Source organism: Anser brachyrhynchus (genome assembly GCF_964034855.1).
Source record: "Anser brachyrhynchus genome assembly, chromosome: 1".
NCBI classification, from domain to species: Eukaryota; Metazoa; Chordata; class Aves; order Anseriformes; family Anatidae; genus Anser; species Anser brachyrhynchus.
The window spans coordinates 2,759,095-2,775,009 of NC_137694.1; positions in this window are offsets into that span (position 1 = coordinate 2,759,095).

The following is a 15,915-nucleotide window of genomic DNA, read 5'->3' on the forward strand; positions in this document are numbered from 1 at the left end:
AAAGCCGTGCACATCCAGCAACCCTCCGTCAGCATCTGACGCACCGGGCATGGCGCGGGTGGACACGGCGCTGTGTGTTCAGTGGATTGCTCTGTGTGCACCCAGGGTTAGTGGTGGGGGATTTCTAGATGCCAAGGAGTTTTCTCTGTAACCACTGGACTGCTCGGCACTTGGCCGCTGTGCATCTAAAAGCACGGTGCTGCTGCGCTCGCTGCTGTTTACAACCGCTCTGTGTGAGCTCGCCCTGTTTTCCTGCAGGAATTAGTTGCCTTGGTAGTGAGTAAAGAAAACTCGAAATGTTTTAAAGAAAGATGAATGTGAATATGTGATGCAGTTACCATAAACCAGCCTTTAACTGACTCCCACTCAAATACATTCATTGTACAGGCACTGTTCTCAGCTCCTTTTTTGCGCCTCTCTCCCTACACCCAGCTCACCACCACCCCTTAAATCCCACGCCTGCACTTTTCCACACAGCCAGAGGACAGATGTGTTTATTTGCACAGTACCAGGCTGTGATTCCTGACTCTGTTGCTGACTTTTTGAAGCACTGGGCAAGTTTTTTTGCCCGACACCCTGTATGTCAAGTCCTGCTCCTGTAAAACAAGCAGGGGACAATGCTGGGAAAATAAATATGGCACTGGCTGGCTGTACATAAAAATAGCGGTGATGCTGGGGAAATTTAAGTGCCAAGCTGTGTGCTTGCTTTGTTGAGGACTTGCAATGAATTGTGCTCATTTCATTCAGATTCTGTGAAGCTTTGTGGGAAATTATCCTGGGGCTATCGTCATCCATCCTGGCCTTTAGAAAGGCATAAAGTGTGCGCTGGTTTATGTCAGCTGAGGAAATATTCCCCTGTTAAAAAGGATATCCTCTCTTCCACACACTACCCAGAGCTAGGACAACACATGATATCCCCATCTTATGGGTGGAGACTGCTGTTACCTGGAGTCTTTGCACATCATTAGTTTGAGAGTTGTAATTGCAGTCCAGAGTCCCCTCTCTCTCCATGCAAAAGGAACCCAGATTTCATGTTTCTCTCCCAGCACAGTGAAAGACAAAGGGAGAAGAGGCTGAGGGTGCAAAGGATTGGCTTTAGAAGCTGAAAGAGTCTTGAAATCTGGGCAAGAAAAAACAGAGCCAGGCCTACAGGGGAAGGAGGGAGATGGCTGCTGCCTGCTGTCACCCCAATGCCTCATGACATGATTTAGGAGGCAAGCAAGAAAAAGCCTCAGATGTGGAGGCTGTGTGCTTCTGGGTATGAATGCACCCCCCATGGCTTTGCTTCTGACCATCGGTATAAATAACATTTTCTCCCAATTTCTCCCTCCCTTTCCTTTGATTTTTCTAAAGCAAAGCTCTCTTGGGGTGCTTATGGGGATGTGGGTGCTTTCTCAGTGGGATGGGTATGGCAGCGATGCTTTCCTGAGGGCTCTTCCTGCCCTCATCAGCAGCACTCCAGGCATTGCCCGCAGGTTTTGGAGGGGAATTGCATAGTCAGGGCAGATTTCTTTTTCTTGCTGTCACTATTAATTTTTGTAGCCTTTTTGGGACTGCAGGGACTGATCTGGGAGTAAAGGAATAAGGGTGAATAGACTTGGGTTTATATACTGTTCCATCACAAGCTTGATTTTTGTAGTGGGGGTGATTCTGAAAAGCTGCAAAGTGACCTCAGTTGAAAATAACTCTCACAACTCTCCTCTCCCCTCTAAAAAAGAAAGAAAGAAAGAAAGAAACAAACAAACCACAAAGAACAACAAACCACCAAAACACCCACTATCTCCAAAAGATCCTCTTTAACCCAGATGTTTCAGTGCCATGGTTTTCAGCGTGGTCTCACAAGCAGCTCTCCTGGACCACACTGTGGAGACAAGAAGAAGGAGCCAGCAGTGAAATGCCCAAATTTTGGTGTGGTTTTTGGAGGAAGAGGTGGCTGGTGCTGCCGAGAAGCTACACTCATGGGACCGTCCCCTTTGGGGAGCCAGACACATCTGCGGAGCTGCCATCATCTGGGATGCTACCATTAGAGATCATAAATAAAATGGGACACGTGGACCTCTAGGGAAATAAGCCCTGGTTCCAAGCACAATGCAAGAAGACAGACGCTTTCTTTTTATTTATAACAACACTGAATGCCCATCTGACCCCCTGCTCACATATGCATACGCACGCTGATGCATGCGCGCTGTTTTGGGGCAGATTTTCACCTCAAGCAATGGAAAATAAACATCAAGTTCAAAGCAGCAAGAACTAAGCACATCCCTTTTTCCTTGGGAAACAGTGACCTCGAGCCATTTCAAACCTCATAATGTACATGGAGAGTTGTGAATCCACTCCGTTGCTCCAAAACTGGAGGTGTAGGTACTACATCCAGGTCTCATTTGTGAGTAAAGGAGAATAACCATAATGACTTGGATATTTCCTCTAAGCAATTCCTTCAGAGAACCCAGGAAATCTGTTTTGCAGTCTACCAAGATCTGCAGGCAGCACAAGAGCAAATTCATCTCCTTTTATGTTTTCTCACAGTGAAATGTAGACTTTCATTCCCAGCACTGCCGAGAGTCATTGCAGTAACATCACTGTCTGTCTGTCTGTCTTAATCATCGCAGTGCCATTATTTCACATCCTCTCTCTGCTCTGTTTTTTTATGCCTTTAACATTTCAGTATTGATATTTCCCTTCCACTTTTAGGTGGGATGATACTATAGCTGATAACTGCCACCTTAGCCAAGCTTACAGTCAATAGCAATAGATCCAGCAGGCTCCAGCTGTCATTCTCTCTGTTGTCTGCTCTATTTCATTTTCCGTATTTTGCATCCCCCAAGGAAGATTTATTTCCTCTTCCTCCCCCACTACAAGCCCCAGTCCCAGGCCAGGCAGAATGGGCAGCATTTCTGTTTTGCATTTCACTGAAGCAACTACTAGCTCAGCACCAAAATGCTGCCCCATGGTACAAACCATTTTCTGGTGCCAATGTCCCATCATTGCAAGAGCTGAGGTCCAAAGTTAGATTCATCTCACCACCAGACTGAGCTTGTGCCCCTGTCCATGCACCACTGACATGAACCATCTCATCCCAAAGCAGACATCAATGTTGGGCCGATTAACTTCAGGCTGTGAGTGCCTACTTCTGGTCCTTGACCGTGAAGGCAGCCAGGGAGGATTTGCTCAGCTAGAAATGCCTCTGTGGCTGATTCCTGATTGTATGTGGGACACATCCCAGGTTGCTTTCAGCTGTGTGTGGATGTGCATTTTTCTGTCAGGAAACTGTCCCTGGGTAAGGTATGGACCATGAAAAACTGCTTCCTGAGATGTCTACCGTAGGTAGCAGCCTTAGCTCTTTCCTCTGGCTGAGGAGTCAGTCTCTCCTGTCCCTCATCTTTCTTAGAGGATCTGCATGAATATTCTTCTAGTGGTCCCATACAGTTTTTGGTGACAGTGGGTACTTGTCTGTAGTTGTGGGCTTGTAGTGCCCAGGAGCTTGGAGCTGCATGGACAGAGCCATGGAGCTTGGAGTCTGCCAAAAAACCAGGTGCAGAATAATTTCAAGAAGAGACTTGGAACGATTTATTTGGTCAAAGCACCCACTTCAGGAACCAACAAAATACATTTTCACACTCATCCCTTCACTTTGGGGATCCTCTTTGGAGTTTGTCACACCTCTCCTTTTCCCCAGTTTTATATATTTTCCCCATCACTCGCTTTACTCTGGAAAAGCTGTATTTCCACAATAATCTCACATTTGATTTTTGACCTGCTGAGCATCCACTTTGTTTTTTTTTTTTTTTTTTTTTTTTTTTTATTCCTGAAGGAAGATCTGTTCATTCAGATTAGACAGAGAGTGCAGGAGACTGACTGCTTCCATTTAGATATAAAAGTACTGCAACCCAAGGTATCAGGAACATAAAATTGCTGCTGTCACCAAATAAATAAATAATCAAACAAACAAACAAATGAACAGCCCTTCACTTCTGTTTGGGCTCGGGCTGTTTGTGAGAAAGCAGATGAAAAATAAAGCCCAGACACGTAACTCATCTCATCAGATGTAGTCTATCTACCTGTTGGGTGTCCAGGCTGAGCAAACCTTGGGGTTCTCTCCAGAAAAAGAGTTTCATCCCAACCTCACGTTAACATCTGGGATGAAACATCCCCTGGGGCTATCCGTCTCTTTCCATTGTCTATCTGGGAAATCAATCTGAGATTTTATTCAAATAAAACTGGGGGGTTCTGAGTTTAAAATCCTTTCCATCTTTTTTCTGGGAGCTCCCTGTGAAAGTTGACTCAAAGCTGTGGTTGATTTAGAGTCTCATGATAACCGCCAGTGGCAGGCAATATACAACAGCTTAGATATCAGCATAACCCCTGAGGACCTACCCAGAACCCAGGGAAGGTTCGCACAGCCCGAGCAGGTTGAGACACCAAGAACAGTTAGATTAAAACTCAACATTCCTTCCAGCACGTTCATGCTAGTGGTGAAAAGCATCACACAGGCTGAAGAAGCAACATGCAGAAAAGCTTGATGAAAGAATTTCTCAGGACTCCTTGCTGAGAGAAGGTTTGTGTTCAGATCAAGGAAACCCCCTCTAGTAGTTTGATTACTTTTATAATCAGCAAAATAGGTTGAAGGAATTGTATTTCTTTAGCCAAGAAAAAAGGAGCCAAGTGGAGATAGAATAATAGTTGTCCAGGAGACAAAAGATACTTGAAAAAGTGATGAGAGCAATTCTTCTGTTCTATGGGGAGAAAAATAAGAAGAAATGAGCTTAATTTTCAGCAAAGTAGATTCAGTTTGGATACTAGGGGAGAACAGAAGTCGTGTTCTCAACAAAATGCTAAAACAGGTTAGAAATAGCTTAGCAAGGGGGGATGTAAGAACTCCTTAATTAGGGTTTTTATTGTTGCTGTTTTGATTTTTTTTCCTTTTTTTTTTTTTCCTTTTTTTTTTTTTTTTTTTTTGGACAAACTTCTGTTGAGCATGATTTAGGTGCTCCTGGTTCAGCTTTCATCCAAGGGACTCAAATATATTTCTCTCATTCTTTGACTTCATACATTCCTTGCAAAAAGAGAGAAGATGACCACAAAGAAATACTGATTCCACCGTTAATTTCTGCTAATAGTAGGAACTGTGGGGTTTTAGCTGGCTGCTCACTTGGGATAACAGTAGCACACTCCATTTCCCTTTGGGGAATGTAGGGATTTATCATCCTTACACATCTAGACTGCAGGATGATAAGGCTGACTTTAGGCTGAAACTCCCCAATTTAGGGCTATACTCCAATTCTATGTCTCTTTACTCGTTACCTCTTATGGGCAAATTTGCGGTTATTCTCTGCACTTCTCCTAACCAGAGCTCTCTGAGGTGCTCTCCAAAGGCACTACCCATTTCTGCTGGGAAAGAGTGACAGATTTAGAAGCAATTTAGTCCACCTTAATGTGCCCTTAAGTGCAAATAGTCTCCAAAGGGTAAAACTGGTCTAGTACAGGAAAGGCTGACTTGAGGGCAAAAGGTTCCGGTGTCTGCTCCCAAACTTGTGGTTCTTGCCTCCATAATCATGTGTCTTTTTAATGACTTGGCTACAGATGTTGCCTGCAAGGCAGTCTTGGGAATTCTTCCCATTTTGAAAGGCTGGGTTAGGAAGATAAAGATGTACAATGATCAGTACGTGCTAATGCTAACCTATCATGTTACTGACAATTGTCAGGTTACTTCCCTTCAGACTGGTTGTATCTGATGTTTCTCTACAGTGTATTATAGGCTAATTAATGCTGTTAATGATAATGGTTCTACTGCAAGAAGCCTAGAGTATTATCTCTATCTATCTTCTTGTCACCTTCCTTTTATCAAACCATTAAAGGAAAGCAGGCTATCTAATGGGGCTATCAGCCCCTGCCATACTAATTCACTTATGTCCATATGGAAATAGAAAGCACTCTACAGATGTAGGATGGATGCTTATGCTAATTGTGGAGACTACGTATTGGTCTTCTATCTTTCATTTCAGGCCCTTCCCCGTGCACTTTGAGCCATGATCCAACTCTTCTCAAAGTTGGAGGGCAATTTGTCATCTGCAGTGCACATCTTCGGCTGCTCAGATTTCAATCTGTCATCTTTAATATCAGTTGGAGACACATATATTGTACATTCTTCTAAACCACAAATCAGCAAAGCTGCTCCTTCTTTTTTTCAATCTAACGCGAAGCAATTATAGTGGTTGGAGACCATTCGTATTACTGGCACTGCAAAGAAGAGGGTAAGCGATATTTCATTTGGGGAAACTATATACTCAATTGAGATGTTCTTTCCAGGTCAGTCACTACCCCCAGGTGAGAGAGCAGGAAATTCTCGACATTGGCTTCTTGACAAAAGGAGCTGGGGTCTTTTGTGTTTCTGTGGTGGTGGAAAGAGCCACAGACACCTTTCCCAGGGGAGGAAGGATCACAGAAGCAGAAATCCATTGGACAGATAAAAGCAAACTATCCTTATGCTCAAAAGCAGCATAAATAGAAGCTAGGGAGGCCTGAGATACATGCTACAGAAAGAGCCCCTTTCTGATATGTGCCTCTTCTCTGACAAAACAGCTTAATATTGTTCTCAAATGCTGGGTTGAAAGCTGACTTTGTAAAGGCAATGTTTAAATAGAAAGATTTTGAAGAAGATGTAGGGATAATCTTCAGGGATCAGACATTATCGCAAGAAACTTTGGAGAACACAGACACGATCCAGCCATTAATCTCACCATTGCCAATCCTAAGTGCAAAAAGAAAACAGTTTAGGATTTGAAAAGCAGTGACATCTGGGGCTCCTTCTACAGCCCTCTGGTTTCACACCCTCGAGGGCTCACTTGTCCTAGCTATGCTCCATAGTGACAATTACAGGCTGTTTGCTTTTTGAGTGCTTTCACTAGTTTAAGACACTACTAAACATTGTGAGGCTGTCTGTAAGATCACAAATGCTGGCAGAGCAGCACTAGTGTCTTCCACCAGTTCTCTGCAAACTGCGAGCCTGTTATTTTTTTTTTTTTTTCATACTTTTACACCTGGGGAACTGTGATTCCTGTGGCTTTCCTTCTGGCTGCCACGCAAGCAAGAGCCAAGTCTCATCTGTATGCAACATAGAGGACTTGCTTCATGCGACAGCAGTGAAAGACAGATGCACAACTTCAGTTCTCATCAGCAGAGGACAGGGAGTTAGGAGCAGCAAAGTGCTGTGAGATGTGAACCGACACTACAAAATAATAGTAATAAAAACTAATTAAAATTATTCAGTGTGAAGCAGTGCACGGAGGCACCCTCTTTGGATGTGGTTTCACCATATATATGCTGAGGAGATATCTGGGACTTTTACAGCTACTCCACCTCATCTTGTGGAGTAGCTGTAAAAGTCCCAGAGTTCCCCCATGGCTTTGTGCAGGGGCTGCAACATTACAGCAAATGAAGGAGATGCTTCTCCTTTGACAGCATAACTCCTTGAGCTGTCTCTTTCCTGCACCACCTGATTCTGCAGCAAGAAAAATAGCTTACACTTCCACTAGGAGACATCAAATCCATAAGAAATTCATAATGTTTTATACCCCTTATCTAGCTATCAGTTTGTGTACCATGGGAAAAAAAAGGAATTTTCCCAAGAAACACTTAGATCTGGTCAAGCAAAACACCTCTGGAGATTAATGGACCAAGAAATGTGCACAAACCCTGTTCTTACTGTCTCTAAAATACCCAGCACCCGTGGTGACCCTGTCTGGAGTCTGACCCTGGCAAAAAGCACCCAACAATCTGTTATTTTGGGGAAATTCTAAGCAGAACATAAATGTGGTAGAGCCCTTCAGATTCCAAAGCAATGCTCTTTCTGAAGAAACAAAACCCTGCTGTGACTCAGAAGTAGTGGGAAAAAAATATGCTAGAAACTACAGATAGCCTGAAAAACTTGATTTGAGAGACCTTTTTCAAAGCTTGACTGTGTTAGGGTATAATTTGTAGAATCATTGAATGGTTTGGGTTGGAAGGGACCTTAAAACCCACTTGATTCCAACCCCCCAGCCATGTGCAGGGACTTCTCCCACCAGACCACGTTGCCCAAACCTGGATTCAAGCCTGCGTAACGCCAAACAGGACACAGCTGAGAGGTGATTCTGTAGAGCCAAAGCTGTGGGTCTGATTCAGACTCTGGCTGCTCCATCCATTACCCTGGATGAGCACAGATACAACTGTGCTCATATCTAGCCCTGTGGTTGAAGGGCTGTGACACTGGTGTCCTATGTACACTGAGGATGTGAGAAATTGTTCTCATTAGTGAGCGGTTGTAAGACTATAGAAATATAAAATATAAATCTGCACACAACTTCCTACCCCTGAGGCTGAGAAAGTGCCAGACAAATGGTTCAGCTTCCTTCTAGATTTAGTTTTGGGCGGCTGTAAATCATCTTGAGTAACGTTTAATCTTCATTTCAGTCAAAACACCCCTGGTCTGGCCACGAGTTTTGATGCAATCTGATTGAAGTGTGCCTATGAAATGATATGAAACATAAACACTAGGGATGGCAAAAATCATCTGAACATGCCTAGTCATCTATTTACATCTGAAAACATCCCTGGAGATAAAGTCTGATTTTGTTCCACAAATGAGGAATAATGAGAACGAGAACATTGGCCAATGGCTGCCATTTTTGTCAACACCATCCGCGGACTCAACGTTTGTCCCCATTTATTTCATGGAAGAACTTGTTTTTTTCAGACCTCACACATCAGATCACTCTATTAACTCTCTCTCTGCTTTTTCCTTGCTGGCATTCTTGCTCCAGCTCTGAAATGCAAAAAGATTTTCAGAGGGGTGAAATAGTTTGGTCTGTAGGTTGCTGTAAACAACAGAAGACTCTGATTTGGGATCTCCAGCAGACTTTGAGGCCATGCTGGCAGGAAAGGGATTGATGACAGTACTCTACATTTAATTAATACTTATAATAATAATAATAATAAAAGATGAGGTCATGATTATTACTCCTTGCTGGGTTATTACATATACCCTGATGTGCTCCTAGATAACCCATGCAAACTTCCCTCAATGCCTGCCACATGTTTGTCACCTCGTTCTCTCCTCCACTTTCCTGATGATTTGTTTTCCCTTCTGAGTATATTTGAGATACATTTGCATTGCAAACAAAAGTCATTATTACAGCATGTGTGGGAATACCAGAACTGGCCTTGCACTAGATTTCTTGGTGCAGCATCCCTGTCCTGGGCCTGGATTCAAGGAATAGAAGGGGTCCTGTGAGCCAACAGCACTTGTCACTCCTTTTTTCTATCTAGCCAGCCCATTTAGTCCGTTAGACCCTACACAATGTGCTGTCTCTTGTTTTAATAGCTGTGATATTGTAAATTGGTACCAGCTTACTTTCTGACAAGCTGGGAAGTATCACGGTACCCAAGCAAGTACACAAAACCCCATGATATGTAACCTACAACATATTCCTTTCTCACAGCAGGATGATACACCCTTTGACTGTCTCTAATAAAGTGGATATGCAGTAAATGGATGAGAACTGTCTAGCACAATGGTGTTGTATCTCAATGTTGTATCTAAACACATACCCCCTAAAAGCCAGAAAAAAAAAATAATAATTGCATATTTGTCCAGTGTTCTACAAAAGAGTAGAAACATGTTTTCTTTATCAAAGATCTTTAAATCAAAACCTTGAGGCTTCTCCAATAGATCCTTACAGTTTTCATGGACTGGAGAAGTGAAACAAATACATGGTGTATGACTGGAGAGGAGCAGAAGACATGACGGAAATTACTCAGTGGAAGGAGAAGGAAGGAAGTGTTTGAGGAGGGGTGGGTTTAAAGGTGGAAGAGTCCTCTTTAGCAAAGACACAAAGCATTGGTTTTTACATATTTTGAAAGATATTTTTGCATGAAACAAAATAAAGAAAATTTCTTTGGTGGACTTATTTCCTTGCCTTTATGAGCAAGCTGGATCTGATTCTCATTTGTACAAAGGGTCTCGTTACATCATGCATCCCTAACAAAGCAGTTTTGTTTTGTGTTTACCTTCACTTAGGTACCCCCAAAAAGGCTTTCATACAAGAATCAAGTCAATCTTTCCATTTTCTCCACACTTTTAATTTCCCCTTTCACTCTCAAAAACCTCTCCAAATTAATTTATTGGGAAGAAAAATAAAAGAGAAGAACTATCTTAATGGAATACTGAATTATGATTCAAACCCACAAGAGCCAGAAAATGCGGAGTTAAAGCTCTCAAAGCCCAGTGTTATATTCTCAAGTAATGAAAGGCCCTGTGTCCTAAGAGAATGATTTGGAGAAGGGGTCAAAATTACAGTGGTCCAGGAAGCTTTAAGTCTTCTGCCTTGAATCAAAACCTGATCCTTCTGCTAATGCACTTCTTGCTTTCAAATGTTTTTTAAGCATTTTGAAGAGAAACCAATCCCAATATCTAACATTCTAAATAAATTTTATGTGTTAAATACTACTCAGTTTAATAGCACACACTTTGCTAATATCATTCGTGGTCAAATTTTTGAAAAAATATCCCAGAAAAACACACTCAGTGGGTCTTGTCCATTCACCTGAAACTATGATAGAAACATGAGCATACACAGATATATAAAGAAAGAGAGCAGACAGACTTTAATAGATGGGGCAGGTCATTTTTGAACAGATAGCATCCAGAAGGTTAGAGAAATTCGATTTTAAAAGGAAAGAAAGATGGGCTCAGAGAGAACAAAAACTGGGAGAAGGAAGAACAGACCCATAACTGTGGATATTTCACTCTGTAAGATGTTTGGGGTGTTTTAGAGAAGTGAGGTCCTTCCTCCCATCACCTGATTTGTATTTCTTTTCTTGTTCTAAATGGAGCAGGGTTCAGATCAAACCTTCTCCAAGCTTTCACCTCTGCCATTTCCCAGGGTCCCATCAGTCTTTGGAAATCTCCAGTGATTCCCTGTAGATGCTGCTGGATGCCGTGAACCAGTGCAGGCACAAAGGGTTCAGGGTGAATGAAAGAACGACAGAACTGTTTGGTCTCCAGGGCTATACAGTAATAATATGAAGGATATTTGTGCAAGTCACAGTTGGGTTGAACTGCTGGATGAAACCTTGGCTCTGGAGAAGTCACTGGAAGTTCTGCTTGTGCCTTTGGTGGGACCAGTTCCCTCCCATGCCTGTAAGCATGTACACACTCACACGTGCACCATCCTTTTCCTGGATCTGGTCCCAAATCCAGAACTGATCCCATGTAGTCTGAGACGTGTCATGTCTCTGCTGCCCTCATATTTCTCTCCTTGCTCCAAATGGAGCAAATGCTATTCCTCCACGCTCTGTGGTGTGCTTTGAGAACCACCCCAAAACCAACTGTTGGTCATATTTTCAGAGGGGCCCTGACTTGTGTGGGCACTGGAGGCCACAAATGGTGCATCCTGTTAAACAGAGCTTCCAAGGGGCCCCAAAATCCTGGTGTTTCTCCTTAGCACCAGCAGGTGCTGCCATCACCTGCAGTGTTTGCCGTGATAACCTGCCTGTGGCTCTTGTACTTTAGATGCTGGACTGACACAGGGGATTTTAGCTCCTCAGTAGATACAGAGCTTGTCCTCTGTGTTGCATCAGGGGAAGTGCAGGACCTACTGCATGGTCAGGAGCTGGAGGGAAGGAAGGTCTCATGTCTTCCAGGTGAAGGTGGAAGGCAATGTTCACATTGCTGGAGGCATCATTGACTGTGGTGGGCCCTCTCACTGATGGACCCATGGCACAACCCTCTTGAAGGTGCAGTAACAGAGGTTGGAGGGATGCTGATTGTGGGGAAACCCACACTGCTTCTCCCACAGATACCAGTCTTGCTAGACCTCAGCTTTCTCATCAAAGTAAAGGGGGGCGTGAAAATATCATTGATCTCACTGTGTTTGGGACTGAAGCTACCATTAAACGTCCCTACACAAGGATGAAGCTTTCCCTGGCTTTCAGTTTAATGGAAGGGACACCACAGGCACAAGAATAGTGATATTTGTTTTGGGGAGGCCTTATAGGCGCAGCACTGGTGCTACCTGACCAGGGTTGAAGGGATTTGGGGTGATGTTGGCCAGGGACACCAGATAGGAACAGTGACAACCTTCAGCTTCCCTAAGGCACAGAAGAAAACAGCATCATACAAATGCAAAGAACAGAAGGGAACGAGGTAGAATCAGAGTCTTAGTGGACTGTTGCCTCCCAACATCATGACCCACAAAGCCAGTGCTATTTATTGATGTAAGCTGGTCTACATCTATCCAGAATGAATAAATAAATAAAAAAAGTCCCTGTATGGGCAACACGTACGTACAGTCTTTGGTGCTGCTCGAATGCTTTTGGCCTATCAATGCCTGTGAAATCAGAATTAACCTATCTTTAACCTATCTGGACTGTTCCTTTAAAACCTTTGACCAATCCCATGAGGCACGGTAATAGTCATATTGACCTTCGGCCAAGCGCAGTCTTACATGCTGCTTCTGCATCTCACCGTGACACTTGTTGGCTGGCCCCATGATGTGAAAATATCCATGTGCCTGCCTCTCTCCCCTGCAAGAAAAGAGCTTGAATTACAGTACTGAGAAGGCAATGATCTTCATGAATTAATCCACCAACACATCACACAAATTTAGCCGTGTCCATAAAATTGGATTTCCTGATAGCTGGGGGGATTTGCACTGTGCTCAGCCCTGACTCAGGTATTACAGGCATTCAGCTGTGCAAACAGCAGAGATGACGGCACGCAGCTAGCTGCAGAAAAAGCTCAAAGAAGTCGTAAGTACTGTGTGCGTTCAGCACTGGCCGCTGATGCCAGTTGGGCTTGCAGCAAGGGAAAGGGCTGTGGGGCAAAAGCACAGCCAAAAATGCATTGGAGGGAAGTTTTCACCTCTCTGACATGACTCACAAAACATCACTAACAGAGTTAATGCTCCTTTCCACTCCTTTATGACATTTAAAAAAAAAAATAATAAGGTCTTATTCAGGCATTTTTTGTTTTGTTTTCTGCTCGATTTTTACCTTAAAAATGGTAAAAACATGAAGGAGCAGCAATGTGAAGACAGAACAGGGTCTCAGTTGTGCTCTGGAGGGTTTCTTGCCCTTCATCAGAGAGGTGAGTAGGTCTGTAACAAACCTCCTTCCTCCCATCTTGTTCTTGAGCTTACAAGCCGAAGTAGAGCTAAAAATGAAACAAATGTCAAGTGGAAGATGAATTATAATTCCCGTCCCCTTCTCAGTTATTCACTGTCCATCTCTTTTGACATCCTGGCCTTTCCAGCCACAGATTTGTCATTTGGTTTTCTTTTTCTTTTCTTTTTTTTTTTTCCTTCTTTTTTTTTTCTTTATTTTAATAGTGGAAGTACTTCCTGAGAACAGTGTTCCTATAGTGCTATCCATCTTTCCAGCACTTTGCAGCCATTAATTAATTGAGCTTCTAAATAATGCCACGAAGTGGGGAAGCTGCCTGTGTTTGTACAGAAGGGCCAGCGGAGGCAGGCAGTGGGGAGGCTGAGTTTACCACCCTTAACCCATGGGTGGGATTCAGCCAGCCATGATACCAGTGTCTCTGTGAGAGCTGAGGTCTGAAGTCCCATGGGAGGTCTCCGAAGGTTTTCTCCCCTCCCCTAAAGCAGGTATCTAGCGGTGGCTGGTAAAATGCCTCAAATTTACAGAGTTAGGAGAGGTGAATCCAGCTCCAAGGGGTCATAAGGGGCTGCAAAGCGAATTACTTCTGGAGGAAAAGGTGGGCTGCAGCAAGCTGGGAACATGGGCATGGCAAATGTGGTTTGAGTTTCTCTCTTCTTTCCTTGCAAGTCTTGCTCAGCTTGTGGCTTTTAGAAATGAGGTCCTGTTAATGCGACGTAACTATTTTCAAGAAGAGATGGCTGAGAGTGGATGCAGTAGATGGCTGTAAAACCATAAGGAATGATGCTTGTTCACCACCTCTTCAGATACAGGAGCAAGGAAGCATCAGCTCTGGCAGGCAGACAACATTTTGCAGAGCACGAGCTGAAAACAAACACAAGGACATCCTTCAGACAGCGTGTTGTTGTTCTGGCGGCTGGCTTCTCGCAGCAGACATTTACACAAGTTCAAAAAGCCAGTGGACAAATTCCTGAAAGAAAAAAACAACGAATCTGAAGGCTCCCTAAATATACAGAGGTCCTCTTCCCATGCTTCTGTGCTGGGGCCCTGCTGGTTGGGACATTGACATGTCCTGGAGTTTAAGACTACGGTGACTGCTGGACAACATCTCCATCCATAGAACCGTAGAGTCATGGAGGGGTTTGGGTTGGAAAAGACCTTTAAACACAACTTAGTTCCAATCCCCTGCTGTGAACAGGGACATCATGCATGGACATTATCCATCCATGCATCTATCCGTGAATCCTTTCACACATTCAGGACTTCTGGTGCTTCCAGATCACACGTGAAGCTGGTGACCAGTTCTCAAACCCACTGTGAGAGACTCCAACAGCACCAAGAGACACCTCTGACCTTCAAGTGCTCACAAGGACTCCCTCCAGTAGATGCTCTGCTGGCTAGTAGAGGGGGAAAGGACTGGCTTACACACCTAGTCCTGCAAGGATGGTTAACCTCACCAGCAGGCTGTGGGCAAGCGTGTATGAAGGAAGACTGCAAAAAAAACCACTTTCCAAAATGCACTTTCTAGGCGACTAAATAAAGCTGCAACGACCTGGCAGCTTTTGCAGCCAATAAAGCTGCTTGTTATTTAAGTTTAATAGCAGGGGCCAAGCTGGGTACTGAGCCACAGAGAATGGCTTTGGGCTCCATCCCATCCACGAACCACTGAGTGTGACGATCTGCCGGTGAGCCAAGCCCTGAGACATAAACATGTTGGCTGGAGAGAGCTGTTGTGAAAGGAGAGCATGGGAGCCACTTCTGCCATCCATCTGCAGGCCGAGCACCCCTTAAAATGCCTCATTGATGCAGAGGCAGGAATATACCAGGATTTCTCTCTTTTGCTGTTGCAGGCTGTCCATTAGCAAGCACAAGACGGCAGCACGCTCTGATCTCCACGGCATGGCTTTACTGGATGCTGTCACACTCTGCCACACTTCAACCAAACGCTGCCTTTAATTCCCAATGCACACTTCTGCGCAGTGTCAGGCACAGGTTTGCCAAACGCACCGAGGCTGCTTCAGCATCTAGCCTGCATTAACAGCTTCTCCTGTGCCCCTGCTTTGCACTCCCCCATCACGATGCTGGCAGCCCTTGAGCTCCAGTTGCTGCTTGTTGCTGTCACGTCCCTGCAAAGCCACAGAGAGAAGAAGCAGCACAGCCTGGCCCCTGGGCATGCGTGTTTGCTCTGCTGTCTCTCCTCTCCTCTTGTCTTTGCAGCCCCTTGCAAGAGGGCAGCCTGCGTCGTGTGACCTGGATGGGAGGAGAGGGGGGACGGAGCAGCCCCAAACTGATTTTTCCATTTTTATTGTTGTTGTCGGAAGTATTTATGAAGAGCCTGTTCCTTGGGTAATTACTCTGCACCCTGTTCATTCCTACTGCAGATTCCCTTTGCTTCTTCCTGGGTGTGTGGGTATTAGAGAGGAGGAGAGGAGTCCTACAACCGTCCAAGGGGATGAAATTGTGCCTTTTGTGCTCCATGTCCCAGGAGTGCAAACTCCACTGCAGCAGCCCCCCAGTGGTTTATTTGTTTTTGAGTTCACCTCGACCCAGCATCATTCTTTCTGAAGCCGCAGCCCGGGGCAGGCAGGGGCAGCAAGGGTAGCATGTTGTGACCACTGTTGGGGGGTAAGGATGCTTCCCACCTCCCACATCAGGGCTGGACCCTTGGCTCCATGGCATCTCTGATAGCACGAGAGCCTTCCTTCTCCCCAAGCTGCTCAGGACACAGCAGGAGCTGTCTGCCTACAAAATGCCACCCCT